We start from the raw sequence: 20,835 nt of genomic DNA, 5'->3' as shown, positions 1-20,835 counted from the left end.
ATGTCCTCATTTTTTTGTCTGTCTCACGGTGTCTATCCTATCAGCCTTTTCAGCTGCTTCATTTCCATCACCTGTAGCTTCTTCAACTGTTCTGCCTTTACTGCCCAGGTTTCTGCACCATACAGTAGTACTGGTCACACCACTGTCTTGTACACCTTACTCTTCAGTTTCTTTGACATTCTTCTGTCATAGACCACACCTAACATGCTAGGCCAGTTGGCTGCAGCCCCTCTGATTCTAGCTTTGACCTCTTCATTCAGACTTCCCTTCTCCTCAACCACCCCTCCCATATACTTGAAACTGTTTACCTGTTCCACTATCTTCCCTTCTATCTCTATTCTTAGCTTCTTCTGATTTCCCCAATTTGTTGCCATTACCACTGTCTTATCTGTGCTTAGTTCTTCCTATGTGCCTTCTGGTTTGCATTCCATTCTCCTATCCTTTGCTGAAGTTCTTGCTCAGTCTGCCTGTATTGCCACATCATCTGCATACAGCAACTTTGTTGATCTTTCCCCTCCGACCTGTTTGCTAATGTAATCCATCACCAGTATGAACAGTAGTGGGCTCAGAGCTAAACCCTGGTGTATGCCCACTCCCACAGGGAATCCCTCTGTCAGGCCGAACACTGATTGTACTTCAGTCATGGGGCCCTTGAACATACCCTACATTAATTCTACCTATGTTTCTGGGACTTCAAACCACCGCAGGACTGCCCAGATCAGCTTTCTTGGGACCTTGTCATATGCTTTCTGCAAATCTAGGAATGCCCAGTGGGTTTCTCTCCTCATCTATAACTTCTTCTCAAGTATCTGTCTTGCTGCAAACATTGGGTCAGTTGTGCTGCATCCTGATCTGAAACTAAACTGCTCATCTCCCATCTTATATTCTACTACTCTCTGTATCTGTTTATCAATTACCCACTCCAGAACTTTCATGCAATATGATACAAGTTTGATGCCTCTGAACTGCCCACAGTAGTGGATGTCCCCTTTGTTCTTTTACACTGACATGAGTATGCTTATTCTTCAATCATCTCAAATATGCATTTCTCTCTACACTGCTGTAAGTACCCTTAGGAGCCATTTCTCCCCTATCTCACCCATCATCTTTATCATATCTTCTGTAACCTCATCTGAGCCTGCTGCTTTCCCTGACTTTATTTTACTTAGTGCTGTTCTTACTTCTTCTAGGGTGGGCTCCTTTTCTTCTCTCATTGTAGGCTGTTTCTGGGGCAGTACAGCTTCTATGTGGGTTTTCTTCATTCAGAATCTGATGGAAATACTCCTTCCATCTGCCTTTGATGTCCTGTGGACTGGTGAGCAGGTTGTTGCTGGCATCTTTTATGAAGGGTGCCTGACTATTTTCTTTATCTTTCTGCCTTTGTCTTGCAACTTGATATAGTTTCTTTGTGCCACTTACTGAGTCACTTTCCACAAGCTGGTACAGTGCCTCCGATGCCCTATTCTTTGCTATTGCAACTTCTTTCTTAGCTCCTTTGTTAGCCATCCAGTAGTCCTTCCTAGCCCGGTCAGTCTTTTCTATGCCCCACTTCTTCCTGCACTCCTTGTTTCTTTTGATGACTTCCTGGACTTCTGCATTCCACCACCAGATTTCCTTGTGTACCTTATTTCCATACCCGGCTCGGCCACATTTCTTTTCTGTAGTCTTAACACATGCTATTTTTAGGCGCTGCCATTCTTGTTTAGCTCCACCTATTTCCTCTTATTCTTGGGGTGCTAGTGCCCTGAGTAATTCCGTGAACTGCTGTACTTTCTCTCCAGTCAACTTTCAGGTCTTCAGTCTGGTCTCTGATTACCTTAGAGCCTTCTTTGACCATGGCTTGCGGCTGATTGCGGCAACTAGTGGTTTATACTGTGGGCCAACTGTTTCGCTGGGGATGACTTTGCAATTATGGATTCTACCCCAGTGCCTTTTCCTTTAGCCAGTAGATGCATCCTTGAAAAACATACTTGGTTGCTTTTGAAATGTATAAATTGCTGTATATGCAAACGTCCTTTAAAAAGTTCTCCAAAAAGGACTGGGAGATGTTATCTGAGAGCAGCTGAGAAAAAAAGATTTTATCTTTACCCATGATTTCCTTATCTTCTTAATCTACTAAGAATTTTCAGATGGTGTTAACTCTCTTACGTGGTTATATATACCAGAAATACATGGTACAGTTATGTGTAAGAATCCCTGCCATATTGGTGCATCATTTGTAAGTGTTCACTGTAAAAGTAAATCTTAACATCTGGGTTTTACCACCTTATCTTTTTTACCAGCTGTGCTTCACTCTTCTTGAAGGCAAGTCCTACTCTTCTGATAGCATTCCTTCAAATGCTGCTTATTATGCAAGGTTCCCATACACATTTAGCATAGCTAGTGCTTTTTTTAGCTCTTTGGAAATCATATATACATATATGATTAATATTCTTTAATGGAATACTTCATAAATTTTCATTTACCTGAATCTCCGTAATATTTAGTGCCTGTTACACTGTGATGAAAATCCCCCTATCATTCTACGTATATGTGACACATCTATTAATAAAAATATTTCATAAAATTCAATTTTGTGTACACTGATATCACTGGAGTTTTCAATGAACTTTTAAAAACTTTATTTCGCCTTGATCTCCTTGCATACAGATCACTGGAATGCATCCGTAGAATTCAATTCATGGAAGAGGCATGCATCCTCTAAAATCTGTGGACATATCCATATGCCTCCCCCTAAAGTGGGTGTCTTTGAGGGATAAAGTAAATACTTGGGAAGATCCTTAATAAGAAATTGCACATCGTTTTTTTTAAGAAACTGTTCATATAAGATAGAAAGGATAGGAGAGAAAATGCATCATGGCAATTAAAAAGTATCAAGTGCTATGATGCACATATAAATTGTGATGGGAAGCTTTAAACTAAATAATAGTATAATTATGACAAGAAAATAAGAATGACAATGTAAAAGTATAATAAAGAAATAAGAAATTAGACATTTCTCAGAGGAAGGAGGGAAGGTAGCTTTACTTCAATCACACTTTGAAGATCTACAGTTTCACATATGTTTGCACTATGATTGTTGCTGGTCATAACTGTTACAGAAAATAATAACATTTGGATAATGTACTATGTAGAACAACTGTATCCATGGGAAGCAGACAGTTTCAGGGTCTCCTAAAGAACAGCTATGACAAAATGTCTTCTATCTGTTCATTGTCCATCCAACTTAAAAATATATGAAACTGTGGACAATAAACCAAGATACCTTTCAGAATGTACCTCACAAAGCACGTGCAACAGCTGGAGAGACCACAGAGGTTCCTCACCAGGAGAATCCAGCGCCTAAAACATCTACCCTACACAGATAAGCTAAACACTCTGTCCCTCTACTCAGTCTCGTACTGACTCCTCAGAGATGACCTCTGTCTGGCATACAAAGCAATCTCAGTCCCCGCCTTGATGGGACTGCTGCATATCCCCAAGTCAAGCTCCACTTGAGTAACCTGCACTTGCGACCTCAACCTGGTCTGTGACATCAATAGGACTTGTTGGCAGGACAGATTTGTGTCCCAGAGCCTCCCCCTTCTGTGGAATAGACTCCTGCTCCACATCAAGCAGAGTATGCAATTAACCGCTTTTAAGCACAACCTGGATGACTGGAAGGAGAACAGGAAATACAACCAAGGGATTCCACCTGTGTCCCTACTGGGTAAGGGCATTGGGTGCTGACTTCTCAGAATATGGGCTAAATTCTTGGCTAGGCTTGTAAGGGTCTCAGGGCCAATAGCTTAGTAACTTTATATGATCCTATGATCTTATACTCCATGAAAAATAGTTGTGCACATGCATATCTGCAATATACTGTTAATGTGGCAGCTGACCTTGTTGTATCTTTCGGCTTTTCCCAGTTAGGGGTCGCCACAGCAGAACTCCGGTCTGCTAATGATTGGCAGTAGATTTTTACATACCGAGTTGCCAGCCCTGAAGCACAACCTTCAATGAAGGTATGCCCATTCACGCATGTCTACAAACAGAAGACGCTTTAGCTGAGAATCGAACAGGACAACATCTTACTGTGAGGCGACAATGCTACCGCAGCACCACCAGTGTGGCAGCTGACCTAGTAGACTGAAAGAAATGTTTACTGTATTTATCAAAGCAAAATACGAATCACATGCTGACAATCTAGAAAGAGTTCATTTAATGACGTTAGCTTTCTTTTCTTTTTAGCAGGAAGAAACAGTTAATAAGTCTATTTAAATTCATTAGTCCTTCTTGCATAGTATCTTAGTAGATAAAGCATTGCTCTCCATCATTTTGATAATTTTCAGAAAACTATGACAAATGAATGAAATGATTGATAACTACTGCAGAAACTTGGCATAAAAGATGAATTTCTATTTAGTGAGACCCTTTCACAGTAGAATTCTAAGAAAAGTAGCTCACATAGGAAATGCTGTAGCACTGAAATTCTCCTGCCAGAAACAAACACCACAAAAAGTGATTTCCATGAAATCTATTTTAATGTTGCTGAATATTTTGATACAAAACTATATGAAGTTGTCTTCTCCATCATGAAATTCAAATTGCAATAAGGAGAGGTATGTCTTCTTGGAGGTCTTAAATGAAATAATCTTTAAGAAATGTCTTTCATTAAGGATGAACTGTTATATGTGGAATGGTTTGAAGACAAGTACAGATTAAACCAAATTATAATCAAGTAAATAGGTTAAGTTGTCAAAAGATATTTATATTAGTGGGGGATACCTTTTATATTAAACGGCACAAATTTAAAGTTAAAGGGCATTTCAACTGTAAGTCTAGTTGGATAGTTTATATTGCCTGCTGTGATTCTTGTCCTGCCTTTTATGTAGGGAAAACCTCCAGAAAAATTAAATAAATTGAGCACTGGCTGTATCAGGCACACAAAACCATATACATTTATTAAGAACCTCCAGAAAACTAAAGGACAGAATTTATGAACATGACCTAGAAGTTAATAAGGCAAAAACTACTAATGCCTTGTACAGACATATACGTGCTTGCCTTAGTCACAGATTTAAATTTACAATTCTAGAGCAGAAAAAAAGAGACCCAATGGGCTATATTATTGAAGAACACTTGTTGGTTAGGGAACTTATTTGGCGGTTGAAATTAAATGCAAGCACTCCCTCTGGGTGAATGAAGTTTGCTCTATTAGCCCTTTATTAAAGTTAAAAAGTTTATCTGTTTAGTAGTTTTTTTAGAATAGATATTATTTATACAGATTTCTAAAGTTATATAAACATACATTTAATATCTATTAAATTAAGGGGCTATTGTTTTAAAATGAATCCATTTATCATTCAGGGGCATAAATATTTGTTTTCATACTGTTTTATGTATTTGTGTTTTAGTTTAAGCACTAGGTTCTATATACATAATTTTAAGTGCTTTATTGTTTTATTAAACTGATTGGTTTATTGCATGTCACATGATTAGCTTGAGATGTATTTAATTGGCATGTGTTTTAATAATGTCAGTTCTGAACAAATCCCACCTGATGATGAAAGCGCTTAACTTTCTGTAATAAATCTATGGGGCTTTATCTGGACTTTTTCTGTTTCTTCCACATTTCTGGTGTGGTTACTAGTTGGATTCTTGTTCATTTGATTTTTGGCATCAAGGCTACTGGTGGTGGTTTTGACAGAAATGGTCTGAACTTTAACATCCAATTTCCTTTTAGTATCAGTGATATAGCCCTTTTGCTGCAACAGGTGAACCAGCAAATTTATTCTTCTGGTTTGGTGCCACTGAGGTTCCAGAGGCTCATGGATAGAAGCCGAAGGTGTAGTGGTGATAGTTTGGGTCTTCCATTAACAGAAAAGACCTTTAATTCTCATGGCCAACCTGGCTCACAAAGGAATGATTTAGACTTTCAATCTTGGAAAGTTAATTTTGACCTGATCAAAAGAAAGGGAAGTTCCTTTCTGAATATTCATCCTAAAGTGCAAAATATGAATGAGCAGTTATAGACGTTTGAAATAGAACTACTCTCCTTTAAAAGACTGCAGTCAGAAAACTCGCACCTACATGAAAATCTTAAACTTGAGCAAGTTCACAAAGGAATATGGCTGTGGAAGTTCCCCAATGGGGTACAAAAATGTATTGAGTATCATACAGCTTTGACAGATGTTTTTAACAGAGCCGGGTAGGAGATTATGTATCTTATGGTCAGGAAAATTATTCTATTTTATAGAAATTGTCTGTTGACTTGGATATGCTAAATGGTAATTTAAGCAAAGATGTTTTATTTGAACATTATGAAACTAATTATGTGAACATTTTTCATAAAGTAGACAAGATTTGTGATTGTATTCCAGAGAGAAAGGTAAAAAAAGTTCCAGAGGGATTTGGCAGCTTACTCTGAAGGGCATGCCTATCCAGACCCAGCTAATTATGGAGGTTTCAAAGCTAAGGTGTCATGGCAATGGCCAACTGGATGGGACTATGGAGGAACAGAAACAGAAGTTACAAATCCACCCTCAAATGGAGTGCAGTCTGCTGAGCAGAATGAACTGAGTAGATCTGAAAGAATTCAGGCTAAAAGTTTAGAATAATAAAAAACAGTGGGCAAGTGAAGAAATTTACCAAAATAAGGGAGCAAAGCCAAAAAACTACTGCAGGAAGAAGTGGTAAACACTTCTAATTGTTTAAACTGATTTATTTGTGATTAGTTCAGTGAATGTTTCCTGTAATACTGAAGCAAAATCAGTTATACTTCATTCAGTGAATTTCCCCCTGTAAAGTACTGAATACTGACAATGACTTCACTATTTATAATTATTCTGCCAAGCCTTTGTTTACCTCTCATGCTGATGTGCTTTCTAAAAGTCTGAATAATGTTCCTGCTAAGAAATCTAATGTGGCTGAAGATATTTTTGACTTAAAACTATTCACAAGAAAGCTGAATCTAGCATTGCGGTTTGGCAATTGTAGCACAAACGACAAATTTTGTAAAAGGGAGGACAATGAGTTAAGGAAATCTAGCCACTTTAATCCACCGCTGAACAGCAACTTGTTTGTTGGAAAAACTGTGTGAAAGGGACATTTGTAAACTACTCTCCCAGCACACTGGAAGGAAGTCCTTCAATTTAACACTTCAAAGGCAGGGTTTACTTAGAGAATTGACTTCTGACAAAAGTGTGAGATATATGAAGCCTGACAAAGGTGGTGGGCTTGTAGTTATGAATACTAATGATTATGTGAACAGCATAAACAGTCTTTTATTTAGGGACACCTACAATGAAATTTCCAATAATTAACTCAACATTGCCTATGCAAAAATGTATATGTGTTTGTATGATATGTTAAAGCAGGGACTACGATATGTTAATGCAGGAACAAATAAATATTAAGGAATATGAGTTTATGGACAATAAATGGCCAGTGGTGGCTGGAATTTTCAGTATACCTAAAATTCACAAGTGTCAAAATGATCCACCCTTGAGACCAATTGTGAATGCTAATAGAAGTAAAACATACTATATAGCTACATTTTTGGATGATCTATTTAAAGACACTGTTTCCAAGTTGCCACAAATATGTCAGGATTCTTGGCACTTTTTGAGCACAATTGCTAATATTGAGTTAATTGCAGACTATCACCTAATAAGTATTGATGCATGCAACTTGTATGCTGTTATACCCCACCATGAGGACCTCATGTGGTTGGAAGAAATTTTGTTTGATATTAAAGTACTAGTAGATTTTGATAGAGTCAATAACACTGCGACTTTAATGGACTTGGTACTAACAGTTATTTTTTTATTTTTTGAGGGTCAGTTGTTCATACAGCTTAGTTGAGTGGCTAGGGGGGCAGCCTGTGCCCCCAGTTTTGCTAATTTAGTGATGGCTAATCGGGAATGGAATTGCATTTTTAATGCCCCCTACAAAAATTGTTGGAGATATTGCACCAATTTTTTGGATGATATATTTATGTTGGGACTGAAACTGAGGAGACATTGAGTGAATGTTTTGAATATATTAATACTTCCATCATCTTTTTTAATTGTTTTTTCTTATGATGTTGATAGTATCACATTTTTGGACATGATGTTGTCTAAAGATTATGTGAATGGATTTCTAACATCCATAGGAAGCCCACTTTCTCCAACTGTTACCTCCATTACAATAGCTGGCGCCCAAAATTTCAGAAAAAGCTGTGGTCAAAGGCCAGCTAGTAAGGCTTGCTAGAATGGTTTCAGACAATTACATATTTTTGGTGGAGTGTGATAAATTGTAGGAGATGTTTATTAGGCGGGCCTATCCAACTGAATTTTTATTGGACATTAAGAACGAAGTAGTGGGGAAAAGACAGATGTGGTTTTATATTCCCTTGCTAACAAAACCTTTTAAAATTTGTGGTGGACCACTCAATGCAAAACATTCCATGGTGAGAGTGGATAAAGGGGTGGATTTTGGTAAACCCTTTATTCTAACTTTTACCATTGACACCTATAGAATAGTGGATTGTATTTTAGAAAACTGGCTAATTATATCCTCTGAGGAACACTTGAGGAGGCTGTTAATGTGTCAAGAATCTACTGGAAAGAAAAACCAGGATTGTGAGCAAGCACAGTAATAGGGGTATATTTAAATGTGGGTGTTGTAGGCAGTGCCAGTTTATATTAGTGGGTGATACCTTTTATATAAAAGCGGAAGAATTTAAAGTGAAAGGGCATTATAACTGTGAGTCTAGTTGGATAGTTTATATTGCCTGTTGTGATTCTTGTCCTGCCTTTTATATAGTGCAAACCTCCATGTAACTAAAGGAGAGTATTTATGAACATGACATGGTGGTTAATAAGGCAAAAACTACTAATGCCTTGTACAGACATACACATGCTTGCCCTAGTCACAGATTTAAATGTACAATTCTAGAGCAGATAAAAAGAGACCCAAAGGGCTATATTATTGAAGAACACTTGTTGGTTAGGGAACTTATTTGGCAGTTGAACTTAAATGCAACAATGCCATGTGGGTTGAATGAAGCTTACGTTAACAGTCCTTTATTAAAGTTAAAAAGTTTATATGTTTAGTAGTTTTTTTAGAATAGATATTATTTATATATATATATATATATATATATATATATATATATATATATCGAGAGAGAGAGAGAGAGAGAGATATTTTTTTTTTAAGTTATGTAAACATACATTCAATAGCTAATAAATTAAGAGGCTGTTCTTTTAATATGAATCCATTTATCATTCAGGGGCATGAGCATTTGCTTTCATACTGTTTTATGTATTTGTGTTTTAGTTTAAGCACTAGGTTCTATATACGCAACAATTTTAAGTGTTTTATTGTTTTACTAAACTGATTGGTTTATTCAATGTCACATGATTAGATTGAGATGTATTTAAATGGCTTGTGTTTTAAAAATGCCAGGTCTGAAGAAGTCCCACTTGGGGATGAAAGCGCTTAACTGTCTAATAAATATGTGGAGTTTTTTCTGTTTCTTCCACATTGTTGGTGTGGTTATTAGTTTGATTCTTCTTCTTTTGATTTTTGTCATTAGCAGTAGCCTAACATAATCCAGCACAACCAGCACAGAAAATATTAAAACTAAAGAAGGTACTTTTGATGTCAGAACTGGTTTATTTCAGTTTTCAGACCTTCAGTTCCATAATAAAATTGCTATACTGCTGTTTGGGTGGGCGAATTTCTGGTGTATTGGTTGTGCTGGATTATGTTGGGTGGCATTTTGGTTCTTCCAGGCACCCATATATCACAGATCAGTATGTGAAAAGTTGTGTTGGATCATTACCAGTTAAAACCAGGGTGGTCTGAGTCAAGATGGGCTACCTAAATATGGTTTGTCAAGTCATCCTTTGAAGTCAGATTTCCAGATGACAGGAAAAGGAGGAACAGCATGCCTAAGGTCTGATTCCACAGAACGTAGAAGAGATGTATCCTCCAAAATGTCTTTTGAAGCACACAGGAGCAGAATTTCTGAGATATTGTGTTGAATAGCAAACACACCTGCTTTTTTGTTGCCCCATTTACATTATTTAACAAATGATTCTTTGATCCAGTTTCCACTTAGGAACCCAAAGAAATCTATTAAATGCACTTACCAGTTAATTTTGCAGGCCTGGGACATGAGATGCTATAAAGCTGGATGGTGTTCTCCAGAGCCTATTGCTAAACCAAGACAATATTTTTACAACCCAGATCATCATTTTACAAAGTTAAAAAGCTGTTGTTCCTCTTTGCTTGTAATGTTGTCTGTGTTGGTTTAAAAATATACAGGCCTAAAGTTATTCAAGAAGACTATCAGAGCTCTTTGTTTTGCCTTTACTAGCTTTAAGCTGAAGTGAAGATTTTTTTTTTGCTTAAGTCATGTTGCCTTGTACTGATAAATTGTTGAGATTGGCTTGTCTAGCATAGTGAAAAGAATTTGTCAGAATTTAAACTCAGTGGAGGTAATGTCATTCCAGTGGAGTAGTTACCCATGACTGTTAACTATAGGAATTCCCTTTTTATATCTTGTATTATAGCAATTGCCACGCCAAACAATCAGTACACTAGCTCCCAAAGTTTCTGAGACACCACTGTGTCTGCCAGTTATATAACATTGCTTGAGGGTCCAGGAGAAAGCAAGAAGGCACACCCCAGCTCTCTCAGAAACTGTTTTTATGTGACAGCATGTTGCTGAAAGAATTATAACAAGGCTGACTGAATATATATCTACTCACTGGTCTTTAATTAGCATTAAGTCTATCATTGTCCATTGAAAACTTAATGGTGTTGAGTCAATTATACTTTTTGAAGTTAACTGCTATTACTTCAGACAAATGGTTTGATTAGTTGCCTAAAAAGTCTTTTTGTTTTTGCCACTAACAAACAATCTGCTGGATGGGAAAAACAGTTATACTTTACTTCAACAGATGTAGAAACATAGAAACTAGACATCTTGGAAATTCTGTGAGAGTGTTGGATAACCCAAATAACTGAGCATAAAGCTGAGAATGCTAATGAAATGTTTGAAATATCAGGTACTGCTCTTGTCATAAGGTTTTGCTAGAATATGAGGATATGCACCTTGCATGTCTACTGAAGCCTTAGAAGTCTTTGCCAATGAAAGCAATCAGTCACAAGTCTTGATCCAATTTCCCTGTTATTGCTAGATTCTGTACTAAACCAAGATAAGCATCTTAAAACTGTCTCAACCATGACAGCTATTGGAAAAGCATCTCAGTGTATGCACTTCTATCTTATCTATTGCTGCAACTACTTTCTTCATTCTATATGAGATGTTAGTATTAATAATAGACTAAACATTGCTTTGAATTTGCTCTGCATATGAGCTGTGATAGTAAATCAAGTGAGATAAAAGTTTAATGCTTTAAACTCTGAAGTATTAACTATATAACCGGTGTTCTATATTTATATGTGGTCTCTTTTAAGGCCCCAAAGCCTGCGGAAACCATTACTCAAGCCGCTGAATCACTTACAGATGCCTTCTACCAGCACCTACAGGACTGCATGGATCAGGCAATCCCAAACAAAACAAAGACTCTTTGTACCAAAGGCAAGCGCCCAGTCTGGTGGACCCCAGCCATAAACAAGCTATACAACAAAAGGAGGAAGCTACTACAAGATAGAGCAAAATCCTTAAAAGGGAAGACACCTTTGATCATTATAAGTAAAAAACTAAGATCTCTCATAAAATCATCCAAGGCAAATTTTGAGAGAAAAGTCGCTAAGGACTCAAAAGACAATCATAAGGCCTTCTTTAGCTATGTTAGAAACCTGGGAGAAAACTCCCAGATATGCTCAGAATTAGTTCAAAATGATGTAAAAATTACTGAACCTACAGACATTGCCAACATACTGGCTGACAGGTTCAGTGCAAACTCCCCCCCCCAAAAGGTGAGATATCTATACCAGAGGATTGTAGCCCCCCAAACATCTCTAACACTCAGGTGAGAACTGCTCTCTCCAAGGCAAAAAACACAGCATCCATGGGACCAGATGGTGTCCCCGGTTGTGTGCTCCACGAACTCAATGAGGAATTAAACCCGCAGTTAGGGCAGCTGTTTAATCTTAGCCTCACCTCAGGATACGTGCCCAAGGAGTGGCGTACGGCAACTGTGGCCCCACTTCACAAAGGCGGTGCCTCCACCGACCCTGGAAATTACTGTCCCATCAGCTTGACAAGCCTGATCTGCAAAGCTATGGAGAGGATCATAATGGAACTCATAAATAAAGACATAGGGGACTTGCAGACTTTGGATCCGACCCAGTTTGGCTTTGTCAAAGGCAGATCATGCCTTTTAAAATTGGTTGACTTTTTCGGAACAGTCACCAAGGCCATTGATGAGGGAAAGGCAGTCCACACAGCCTACCTTGACCTGGCAAAGGCTTTCAACACAATACCCCACTCAGGTATCATTGAAAAACTCATCAGCTTAAATGTAAACCCATACGTCACAAGATGGGTTGCAAACTGGCTAAGTGACAGAACCCACAGGGTCAGAGTTGCTGGCGCCATGTCAGACTCAAAGCCTGTCACAAGTGGTGTCCCACAGGGCTCAGTCCTGGGCCCACTCCTGTTCGGCATCTACTTTTCAGAAGTACAAGCAAACACAGGAGGATTATGGCTGACAAAATTTGCAGATGACTGCAAACTAGGCGCCATAGTTGAGAACACATCTGACACAGATATCCTTCAGAAGGGTCTTATAGAAACAGATAACTGGTGCCAGAGCCATGGCCTAAAGGTAAACACCAAAAAATGCATAGTAATACCCTTCGGGAAAAACAAGGTTACCCCTAGCTACCATATAGGCGGCAACCCACTAAGCACAGAAGAGGTTATCAGGGATCTGAGGACCCAGGTTGACAGTAACCTTTCGTTTGACACTCACATTGCCAAAGTAGTTAGGAAGACCTTCTACATTGCCCACCTGATCATGAAGGGATTCACATCTAGATCAAGGGAGGTCATCGTCCCCCTGTACTCATCACTCATCAGACCAATGATTGAGTACAATGCCCCATTCGGAATGTATCTGACACGACACCTGCAGCAACTGGAAAGGCCCCAAAAGTTCCTCACCAAAAGGATAAAGGGTCTCAAAAATATGTCCTATGCTGCCCGAATGAAGGAACTCCAGCTCTATTCAGTCGCTTACCGTCTGCTCAGAGGTGACCTGTGCCTGACATACAAGGCCATGTCCAACCCAGAATTGATGAACATGCTTAACCTCAAAAAATCTAGATCCCTCAGAACTACAAGAGCGGGAGACTTAAACCTTGACACGGTTATTAATAGGACGTGCTGGAGGGACAGATTCATCACCCAGAGACTCCCTATGCTGTGGAAAAAATCCCGGTACATGTGAGGCAGAGCACCTCGCTGGCTTTGTTCAAGAGAAATCTTGACCAATGGATGGGAGATCGCAGATATACCCCAGGGATTATCTCAGTGTCACTGCTTGACAGAGGCACAGCAAAAATAATGGGCATAGTATCCTCCAAACTAAAGGGGTGGCGAAAGCCACAAAACTCTGGGCTAGGCTTATAAATGCCCTTGGGCAGATAGCCTAGTATGAACCTATGAACCTATGAACCTATATAACAATCTTGAATATTTATCTAATACGTAGATGGGTAGGAAGTTTTACTATCCTGGGTAGATGTCAATGGATCTGCTATGAAATATTGTTGAGAAATATAATGCCTGCAGAAAACTCACTGAATAGTTGTCCATGAACTGTTCATGGAATCCATAATACATTTTTTGTAGGAGGGCACGGTCACTTTATCCACACCCCACCCCATGTGGTGTAATTACTCTTTTATGCCCTTACTTACATATACTAACTCTATGCTAGCACAGCATCCAGGAAAGACAAAACACTCATAAATGGTAAAATATAACTTGTACAACTGCGATATTTCAGTAGAGCCAAAGCAATTTTAAGGTATTCTGGGAATTGAGACTCTGGCTCAAGCTCTACATTTACAGAGTATCTACATTTTAACAGACACAGGTGTCCTAATGTCAGCAAGATGAGCTTTATTTGCATAATATAAATCATGTTTTTCGATGGGAGATTTTTATAAACTCTCAGCATTCTTAGTTGTTGGAATATATGAATAAGGCCATGCAAGGTCTTCTTACTTCAATTTCTAAATGTCCAATAAAGACATGGAAACTGATTCAGAGTTCTCAAAAAAGTAATTCTGTTTTCGTGAGTTGAAATTGGAAAATTATACCCAGGATTTGTAAATGTAATTTCTGATCATTACCATTATTTCATTATAATTTTCTACTGCATCTATATCTGTGAAAAAAATGTAAAACATATTGTAGGTAAAGTTGTTGTTGTTGTGTCTTTCGGCTTTTCCCGGTTAGGGTTCGCCACAGCGGAACTCTGGTCCGCTAATGATTGGCAGTAGATTTTTACGTGCCAAGTTGCCAGCCCTGACGCACAACCTTCAAAGAAGGTACACCCATTCACGCATGTCTCCACACAGAAGACGCTCTAGCTGAGAATCAAACAGGACAACATCTTACTATGAGGCGACAACGCTAACGCAGCACCACCAACTCAGTATTCTAGGTAAAGAATAGTCAATAAAGCAAGATGACAATATTTTAAGAAGTAAATATGGCAACAATACAGGTTGTGTTCCAGCCTAAAATGTTAAAATATATAAAAATCCCTGTTTCCAATGCTTATATAGCCTAGATTTAGGATTTAACATTATTTCTTCCTGGAAAATAGAAAATCAGTGTCCTTTAATAAACAGGATGGACAGTCCACTTAGCATCTGATACTCTCATCATCTCTCTCTACTTTTCTCCTGAGATAAATGATTGCCTACAAGTCATCAAAATATCCTAGCATGTAATTAAAAGTTTCTAGAGAAACTTGAGGACTGGGAAAACAATTTTCCCTATGTGAATGTTTTGGAGCAAGAAATTAATTTGTATAATTTAACAATCCTCATCTTCACTTTTGAAGTCAGGAAAATGTGCTTTTAATTTCCCCTTGCCCTCTTCAACCTTCAAAAGCACTTGTGAAGATTAATGTTTAACTGTTTTGGTCATATTCATATTTTGGCATTGGTCGAGTAAAGTCATTGACAATAGCAAATTGCAGTGTGTTACAAAAGGCCTAGCTTGAAAGAAAACACACTGCTTAGCTTATCCTCCCTGTAACCCTTTTCTTCCATACAACTGCAGGTGACAACAACAGTGGTAGCAAAGAATGTGCCTCTAAGAATATATATTTTGACAGCAGCAAGGTCCAAGGTGAATCTTGGTATGACTTCATATCCTTGCATTTGAGAGTCACTGTATTATTGTAGCCTCATAATATGAAGTGGTAAAGGTACGCTTTCTTTTCTTTGCATCTTTTGTAGCTCCCTTCATAAAGTATCTTTTGCTAGATTTTGTCAGGTTATCTATTTTTCCTTTTCTGTTGTTAACCACTAGATTCCTTCAGCTTCAGCTACAACAGAAATAAAAGTGAGGGTTCTTGAGAGGAAGGAAAGAAATACTATTGTCTTCTGAGGTGAAAAAAATGGCAATAACCCAACAGAGTTGCAATTTAACAATCAAGGATGCCTGGTTATAGATCTCTGAGTGAAGAAACTAACAAATGCTAAATGACCGCAAGGCACTATACACACAAACAACTGCAGAATGACAGCAGGATGTGAATCATGTTAAAGGTGAGAAGTACTGAAGAATGTTCTTGGTAAAGCTACCATTATGCATGGATCCCTAGCACTTACCTATATTTGAAAGACATTAGGTGTGAAAATATTGCTGGTCTTCCTAGATCCCGAGGAACAGGTAGTAAAATGTCTGGGCAGAAATTAATATAGATTAGATGGGAAAAATTAAAATGCTATAATGTACTGCAAAAAAAAAAATAAAATTCTAAGAACCTTTTCCATTTTTTCTTCCTTCCAGCCCCTAAGGACTGCACTTGTCATAGTGGTCCCTGTAATAGGAAAAGTCCACCAATGACTTCAGTCCATGCTCCTGCCCATACTACTGGCCATTCTCCAGTGCCCCTCACATAATGGAATAAATACTCCTTCTTGTTCTTGCAAGGTGGTGGCCTGGACCCAGACTGCATATTGGGTTCCTACAATATACTATATCAGCAACATGTCTCAGCTCTTTCCACTCGTTGGATGGGGGCCTTGTCCAGGTGAGTTTAAACTGAATTGTGTCCTGGTACCCAGGGCGTGGTGCTGGAAGAAGCGGACATCATACTGCATTCAGATTTATGATTACAAGTTTGATAGGTGGACCCTGAACCCTGACCTCCACTGTTCATGCTCACAGCAGTCTGGGGTTGGTGTGCAATGAGCTTATGGTGTGTGATATGGTCAAACAGGCCCACCCTCTTGTCTTGCAGATGACCACCTCTGTGTGATTTCCATTCTCAACCAGGGATTCTGTAACAATGTTTGTACTCCAAGCATGCATACCACTCCTCCCTGTAGAAAAAGGGTGAGCAAGCAAAGCCACATCATTTTTTTTATTCCCATAGCAACTCCAGCAGGTGCCTGAACTGTTAATTGTACTTTAGTGACCTGGATTACAGCTGGGCTGTATCCTTCTGTGTTAATGGAGTTGGCATAACCCTTTGAATTTGAATCAACAGCAAAATGATCACAGATATTTTAGTCTAGTATAACATTGACACTCAGTTAAAATTATCTTTAAACTTTAAATTTAAACTGGCAAAAATAGGTCAGGCCATCTAATACCTAAGAACTTCACTTTACTATTCTACAGCAATGTATTTATCCAAAGCATTTTACTATGAATTAAGTGAAAAAGCCAGCTTTAAATTGAATGGATGGAAATAAGGTCTGACAGAAGGCTTTTAAACTACTTATTGCAATCCATGTGCCTGAAGCAATCAATTGTTAAGAATTATTTTAAAAGGAATATGATGAGTGTATATATATATATATATATATATATATATATATATTTATATATATTTATATTTATATATCTTTAATAAAAAGTTTGAAACCGGTGGAGCAGATGACTGGATACCACAAGTGCCTCTCCTTTATTTCTGATGCTAGGACTCACTCTTGACTCCCCCAATCTAATATAAATCCCTCCCATTGCCTGAAAGGAGATTGAGATTGAGGGATTCCAGGGGAGCATCATGGTTATGGGCATAGGATTTTTTATATCTATGCCCTACCCATGTCTTTGCCCAAATGTCTGATGTTCAATGACTTAAGACTATTATGACTAAGACAAGTACATGCATAATGTATTTTCTTATAAAAAATATATCCACTTAATGTCTACATTTATTCCCTTTGGCTGATATTCCTCTATTTCAAAAGTTATTTATTTATTTTGTTTATTTATTTTGACTTTGTTAACCAAGATAGAGCACTGATCTCACTGGACCTATTTCTTTCTCAGCCTTGGGTAAACCCAATAGATGCATGACATTTTGTACGGAGTGAATGAGAAAATGCAATATATACCTATATTATATACAAAGTGAATATCAGAGTTCACTTGAGGGTAAAAAGGCAATAGATAAATGACATCATATTCAAAGTAACTGATAAAATACAATATATACATGCATTATATAGAGAGTGAAAATCAGAGGTGACATGCTGAAAGAATTCTAGTGAAAAGTCGAGTCGGAGCAAGGTATGTAGTGGGAGGAAAGATACGAAGAGGTTAAGTTATATGACCAAAGGGATAGCAGTTGCATTTTCCTGGTGTCTTGAAATGTGGGTGTATTTCTTATTGAAAAATTGGTTAATTTACTTAATAAATGAAGAGAGAGACTAAGGGACTAAGGACTAAGAAAACAAGGTCTGTGCAATGAATCCTAGTTTCAGGGTTTTTGGAGGAAAAGGCATGAATGGTTAAAATTTCTTATGCTGCATGTTTGCACATCTTGGAATAGTCTGGAGACTACCAAAGGGGGTGTCATTCTAGATAAGTTAAAATAATTGAGAGGCAAGTAGGAAATCATCACATTTTTTTTGCTGGTAGCCAGTTAGCTTTTTCAATGGTTTTGCAATGGTGTTCATTTCTTGGGGAGAGAATAATGAATCTGTCATATATTTTTTAGAGGGTGTAGAAATTAGAGGGAGACAATATTCTAGCTGAACCAGTAAGATACATTTAACTATAGCATTTCTACAATGTTTGAATAGGAAAGGAGATATTCTACTAGCCCCAAACAGGAGATAGTTGATTAAAAAAATAAAATGAAATAACTTACTTTATAATGCAGCCATTGTTTAATATTACCATTATTAGCTGGAGATTATTGCATAAAAACTCAATTTTTGTAAACTATGCTTAGTCATTTTTTATATGCCTGGTTTTATGACACTGCTTTAGTTTTTTTTTTCTTAAATTGTTAATATATTCTAAGATTTTTTCTTCACTGTTCTTTTTTTGATTCCTCAAACTAAATCTTAGAGCACACATAAATTAATACATAAATCATTTCTTCAGTTTCACATTAACTGTTTGTTGTACTGTGCATCATGGTTTACTTCATGATGGTTGTACAGCCTTACTTTATGGAACAGAGGAGTAAAGTACTGATTATGCCTTATGTAACTATTGTTTGGTTAACAGCAGAGAAATCTGAAAGAGCTTTGCAGAGATGATAGGACTGAATGATCAATATTTAGTTGTCCATCCTGGGGGAGGGAGGAAATCTGGACTGCTGCACTTCTAAAACTGATTGGAATATGAGGTATGAATAATTTAGCAGTATAGAATACAGTGCCAGCAATTAGTATGTGCAGATGCATAAAAGTGTCTCTTTAGAGATAAGCTACAGTGAAACTCATAGCTGTTACATGTGGTTTTAAGCTAGTTCAATCATATGATGGCCCTCTCCCAGAACCCAACTTTCTACTAATCAGATGAGTACCAGTGATGAAATACACAAGCCCAAAGAGGTAACAGAAACAAGTGTTGTAGCTAATGACTTTAATAAGTTAGTGGAACATTTAGTGGAAGACGAGTTACATTCATTCACACATGAGGTGAGGCCTGCATGTTTATATCCTGAAGATATCACTAAGGCAAGCAGTGTTGTTAACTCAGAGAAAGCAATAACAGATATTTTAGAACAAGTATTTATTGCTGTTGAATCAGGAGAATATCTCCTGTTAAAGTATTATTTAGGAATAAGAATATAACTAAAAGGAATTTCACTTAAGAAACTAGTTTGACAGAAAAAAGAGGGATGTTTAGGAAAAAAATACATTAGAATCTTTTAATGAACTCTTGATTCAGGTCTATATCACTTTATCAAAGATCCTATTTAGCAAATGATTATCCATCAAGCCCACTTAAGTGAAAAGTCATTTTAGTGAAAAATCCTTTCAGCAAATTTTTTTCACAGGGAAAGGAATTAGTTGGTCATCATTGGGAATTTGCCCCTTTCCCCTCTGTAGTGTGATCTCAAAGTTGGTATATTTAGTTGAGGGTTGGGGGGTGTGCAAAACCCCTCATTTTGCTGAGTTTTAAAATGTGTAGTCTTTGTTATGGTTAATAGTGGCCCACTAGTTTTTTCCCTGTGAAAAATTTGCTGAAATGATAGGCTTTTTGCTTACGTGGGTTTGATGAATAGTAATTTGTTGAATAGACTATTCGACAAACTGATGAAGACCCCTTGATTCTTAGTGATTCCATCTTGAGACCAGTTGTGAAGGAACTTTCCAAACTGGATGAGGAATTTCACACTATTTCTGTTTTACCAGGTTTAAAATGAATAGAGATACTTAACCTGCTAAGAAAATTAACTTTAGTTAAATCAAAATATGATGTGTATATAATACATGTAGGGACTAATGATTTAAAGAGTACACTACTGAAATACATGAAGGATTCACTGTTAGACATAATTGAGTACTTGGAATGATAAGAAGTCCAGTATATTTTGAATGCAATTATTCACTCCCCTGCTTGCAACAGTTATATGTACCCAAAGGTCCAAATGTGTAATAATTGGTTGATGGAACTCTTCTTGACAGATAATGTTCAGTTAATTAAATTTTAGGAAGAAAATTTCTATGATTTATTTATTTTCATGGGATAATAAAGCAATAACCGACGACGTGGTGTGGTATATTGAAGATTTACCCATGGTTGGAGGGTTTAATCATGAGGGCAAAGCCAGAGTGATTAAACAAAGGCAATCGTGGGTAAATCTTCAATATACCACAACCACGGAGTCAGTTATTGCTATTATACAATGACATTATTTAAGAAAAAAATACTTTTCTTAAATAATGTCTTTGTATAATGGCGGATTACTGTTCTTCTGCCAGTTGTGGTACACTGCTTGTTTGTTTTGATGTACTGCGCATGCGTATGGGACTTGCGTTCCCATGCATGCCCAGTACATCAATGCTTTGAAACGGAAGCAACAGAGAAAAGAAAGTCTCTGTTGCTCTGTTTTCTCTCTCTCTCTTTTTTTTTTAATTGTAACAAAAAAAAAAAAGACTTTGGGGCACTTTATACCAACAGAAAAAAGTCCGAGCAACTGGACCTTTTTCCATTGGTATATCGTGGGATTTACAACGGGCATGCTGGTTGGGCTGGGCCAATCAGTGTGCACGTTTTCCAATAGTAATAGGGAGTCATTGTATAATATACATTTAAACCCTTATGGTACATGTTTTATGGCTAGAAAAATTATTTCACAGATTGGAAGTTTAAAAAAAAAAACAAGGCACCAAGTTAAGGACTGCTTGTAGAAAGTTTATGGAACCTGTAAAACATATTATTTGTAA

This window comes from Protopterus annectens, chromosome 7.part0 (genome assembly GCF_019279795.1).
Source record: "Protopterus annectens isolate FY-2018-M chromosome 7.part0, PAN1.0, whole genome shotgun sequence".
NCBI classification, from domain to species: Eukaryota; Metazoa; Chordata; order Ceratodontiformes; family Protopteridae; genus Protopterus; species Protopterus annectens.
This window is presented reverse-complemented; position numbering follows the sequence as displayed.